At 38.4% G+C, this 4,915-nt stretch overlaps 1 pseudogene; it reads right to left on the minus strand.

Annotated features, from left to right (window-relative positions):
- Positions 1–204: 204 nt before the first annotated feature.
- On the minus strand, positions 205–617 carry LOC150000230 (small ribosomal subunit protein uS13 pseudogene; annotated as a pseudogene).
- Between the last annotated feature and the right edge of the window lie 4,298 nt (positions 618–4,915).

A 4,915-nucleotide genomic window follows, 5' to 3' on the forward strand; every position in this document is an offset into this window, starting at 1 on the left:
CAGCCCCTTCTTGCCTGCAAAGTTTAGCTGATAGCCTTATGGGAACTCCTTTGTAGGCAACTCTCTGCTTTACCCTTGCTGCTTTTTCTTTTTCGTTCCACAGGTGTATAAACTATTTATTAACAGATGAGGCTTACAGATTTATTTCTTTTTGGACACACCCACAGTGCGGCCCTGGTGGCCAGTGGTCTTGGTGTGCTGGCCTCAGACACGAAGACCCCAGAAGTGGTGCAGCCCTCTGTGGGCCCGGATTTTCTTCAGCTGCTCCAGGTCTTCACAAAGCTTGTTATCCAGACCATTGGCCAGGACCTGGCTGCATTTTTCATCCTTCACATCCTTTTGTCTGTTCAAGAAGCAGTCTGGAATCTTGTAATGGCGTGGGTTCTGCATAATGGTAGTCACACATTCCACCTCATCCTCTATGAGTTCTCCTGCCCTCTTGGTGAGGTTGATGTCTGCTTTCCTCAATACCACATGAGTGTATCTTCACCCCACACCCTTAATTGCAGTAATGGCAAAGGCTATTTTCCGTCACCCATCAATATTGGTGCTGAGTACTCGCAATATGTGCTGGAACTTCTCAGGAATCACTAGATACATGGCTGCAGGGGCGTGTAGGCCTCCTGTGGAAGTACCCTTGCTGCTTTTAAGATTCTCTTGTTATCTTTAACCTTTGGCATTTTAATTTTGATGTGTCTTGGTGTGATCCTCTTTGGGTCCAACTTGTTTGGGACTCTCTGTGCTTCCTGGACTTGTATACCTATTTCCTTCTCCAAATTAAGGAAGTTTCCTTTCTTATTTTTTCAAATAAGTTTTCAATTTCTTGTTCTACTTATTCTCCTTCTGGCACCCCTATGATTTGGATGTTGGTATATTTAAAGTTGTCTCAGGGGTTCCTAAGCCTCTGCTCATTTCTCTGCATTCTTGTTTCTTCTTTCTGTTCTGGTTTAATGTTTATTTTTTTCTTTTGTTCCAAATTGTTGATTTGAATCCTGGCCTCCTTCCCTTCACTGTTGGTTCCCTGTAGATTTTTCTTTATCTCACTGGTGTAAACTTCACTTCTTCCTTTATGTTGTGGCCATACCCAATGAATTCTCTGAGAATTCTGATCACCAGTGTTTTGAACTCTGTATCTGATAGGTTGGCTATCTCCATTTCATTTACTTCTTTTTCTGGAGTTTTGTTTTGTTCTTTCATTTGGGCCATATTTCTTTTTTTCCTCAATCTGGCAACCTCCCTGTGTTTGTTTCTGTGAATTAGGTAGAGCTGTTTATACTTTCTGTCTTAATAGCATGACCTGTATAGCAAAGACACCTGTAAATTGTGTGGGTGGAGCCTTAGTAATTGTCAGAGTGGGGCCACCCGCTTCACTGCTTTGTGACTCTGTGTGTGATGGGGGGCTCATAGAGGGGACAATGCTGCTGCCTGGCTTCTGGCAATTTGCCTGGCATTTTCCCCATTTTCAGTCACTTCACCCACTTTCTATATGTGATTATCACCCTTCCATCTGCTGCCCTGGGATTTTCATACATTCAAAAACCATGTGGGCCCTTTAAGGGGCAAAAATATGGCAGTGTCTTCTGATGTGCCACAACTTCCACTTGTTTTTACAGCTGGAAATAACTGGGGTTTATCTTCCCAGCGTTGGAACCCTGGGTTGCTGTCTGGCCTGGGGCTGGGTTCACTTGCTCCCAGACTATCCCTCCCAGTTTTTAACCACCACACATGAATGTGGGACCATCCATTCTACTGCCACTGTTGCTTCTCTCTGCCATACCACATCTCCACCCAGTCTCTGTGACTCTGCCTCTCCTACCTGTCTGGGTAAACGTGACTTTTTAAAATCCTAAGTTGTCAGACTGCCATATAGTTCAATTTTCTGATGATTCTCATTATTTGTTTTGAGATCTGGTTGTAATTCTTTCTATGGTTGCATGAGGAGGCAAAGCATGTCTTTGTATGCCTCCATGGTGACCAGAAGTTGCTGGCACTTTCTTGAGCAGCTGCACCATCCTAACAACCTATGAACTCCTAACTTCTTGGGGGCAGAGAAACTTCTGTTGAATTATTCATGACTAAACACATTTCTAATTGAAACAGCCAGAAATAAAACAATGTCTACTGTAGCTAATGTTATTTAGTGGCACATAGGAGCTTATAGCAAATGTCAAAAGGTGAGAAAATTAATAAAAACTATAGGCAATGGCAACAAGATAAATTTTCACCACTGACAATTTATCTACAGAGAAAATTTTTAAAAGTCAGATTAAAAACTACTAGGATAAAAGAGAACAATAAAATAGCTGTTTATAATACGAGCACACAGTGATCAACTGCTTTCCTAATCAGTATTTATAATCAACTAGAAAATATAAAGAAGTAAACAGTCCCATTCATAATAGTAACAAAACCATAAAATATTTAACAGTAAATGTACAAGATTTAAATAAAGACAACAGTAAAGCTGTGATGAAGGATAAAATAAAGACAGAGAGACATGTCATGTTCCTGCACAGAATGATTCAATATTGTAAAGATGCCAATTATTGCAAAACTATTTTAAAAATTTCATGAGTCATTAAGTTAAAATCCTTCATAAGATATTTTAGTAAGCTCAGCAAGCATTTTTTTAAAGTTCTACGAAAAGATAAGATTAACAAAAAAGGCAAGCATATTTGAAAGCAACATGAAAATATGAATGAATATATCCTATTGTATGTTACAGAATTACAAAGCTATAATAATGAAAGCAAGATAAAATTGTCACAGTAATAAATTAATCAACAAAACTAAATAGACTCAAGAAATAGACTTATGCTTTTGATAAAGATATGTGTGTGTTTGTGTACACATGTATGTGTGCTAAACTCCTCTATGTCTGAGATTAAGGAAAACATGACACTTTGGAGAAATTCATTATTATTATTATTAAAGGAAATGTCATTTAGGTGGGCCACATTATTATGAAAATGTAAGTGACCCATTTCCCTGGTGGAAGAGTATAAAAGGTGCTGGGCAGAATTCTGTTACATTACTTAATATGTGGGAGGAAAGGCCAGACCTCTGCCCCCTTTCTTTTTGTGGTCCAGTGTTGTTATAACCCACCTGATGACTTGAAATTGTCCACTGACATCTATTGGAATCAAAAGACACCAAGAACCACAGAGGGTGCTTACTGAGAAGGCGGTGGCTTGTGTGTGTGTGTGTGTGGGGGGGGTCGGGGGGTCCTCTGGATTGGCCACCAGAGCTCCACCGCAGAGCCTGGATTGCCTGTGGCTGAGTCAGGAACCTGCTTCAAGCTCTGCAAAGTGCTGGCCGTGGAGTGAGTGCTGAGCCTGTGAGTGGATGCTAACAGACTGACAACCTTGGAGGACAAAGTAACTGCTGCTGCAGCCTTGGAGACATCTGGGCCAGGGAGGCACAAACACAGCAGTGGGCAGTGATCATCAGTCTGTGGGGAGTCATTGGCTGAGAGCAAAGCCCTGGGGCAGGGACAAAAGTGCTGGTATTGGTGAACTGACCAGCATTTCCAGTGCCCTTACTTTGCCTGGTATTGGCTGGGGGTTGAGGAAGACCACCCAGATTTGTTACAGAATTTAAAGTGAGGAAGACGAGAAGCCTTATAGCAAGATACTGAATTTTCTGCTCCTAGAACATATGAGGTTTGGTGATTGGAACAGTAAATTAATTATGAGTGTATATGTTTCCCTAGGTGATGAAAATGTTCACAGTGGTGCCATAGATAAAATCTGTATTTTCTCCTAAAGTTGCAAATAGAATTGCAGTAGAAATGTATTGTTACAGAATCTAGCAGTTTTCACTCTACATATATCTTACACATTTTTCTATATCAGTACACATAGGTATAATCCATTCTTTTGAAGTGTTTTCTAAATCTTATTGTAGGGATATACAAAAATGTATCTATTTTTCCCCCTGTTGATGAATACGTGGATTCCTTCTAGGTTTTTGATCTTGTAAAAATGCAGCGAAGAACATCCTTGCAAGAATACATTTATCATATGTACAAATTTTGCCTGTAGGATGAATTCCTAGAAGTAAGACAGCTGGATCAAAGTATATGTATAAAAAATATTGAAGATACTGCAAAATTACACATTTTGTTTCAGTTCATAGTCACTAAATAATGTGTGAGTAGACCTGTTTCCCCAGAGCAAACATTGAATATTCTCAAACATCTTTGCCAATCTGATTGATGGAAAACAGCATTTCTTTATCACTTTCTTTAAAGTTTCTTAACACGTGAGAGGCTGATAATGTTTTTAAGTTTGTAGGCCACTTGCAATTTTTTGTGTGGGCTGCCTGAGTATTCTTTGAGCTGAATATTAAGCCAGTATTAATATTACCAGTTTTATTTCTTTTTATTTTATTTTACTGAAATATATCTTTAAAATTTTATTTTTAACTGTTCTGTGTCTTTCCGTTTTATATATTACTCTTGGAAATGACAATGAGCTATTTTTAACCTAATATAATCTTGATTTTTAATACCTAAATTAAACTTATTCATATTCATTATAACCTCTGATTTATTTGGTCATTTTCAGAGTATATTACTTTATTGTACTTCTGTATATTGTACTTTTTAAATTTAATGTCCTTTCTCACTCCCCCTTGCATTACTTAGTGAGTTAAATACATCTTCTCTTTCTTCTTTGTTCCTCAAGTGGTTAGTGAACTACACATCTCTTGTGTATTATAGTAATAATTATGCTTAAATTTTTAACAGAACCTTTTGAATTACCTATTAAAATGAAGAATTATAGTATCAGTAGCCTTCCCTTTTTCACCATAAGATTTTAGGCTGTTTTAAGTTCCCTGCTTTGTTTGTCACCCACTCTTAAGAAAGTGTATCTTTTCCTGAAATAAACTGGAATTTTAGTTTTGGGATGCC

Source organism: Furipterus horrens, unplaced genomic scaffold, assembly GCF_987537825.1.
Source record: "Furipterus horrens unplaced genomic scaffold, mFurHor1.1.pri manual_scaffold_10, whole genome shotgun sequence".
Taxonomy (NCBI): domain Eukaryota; kingdom Metazoa; phylum Chordata; class Mammalia; order Chiroptera; family Furipteridae; genus Furipterus; species Furipterus horrens.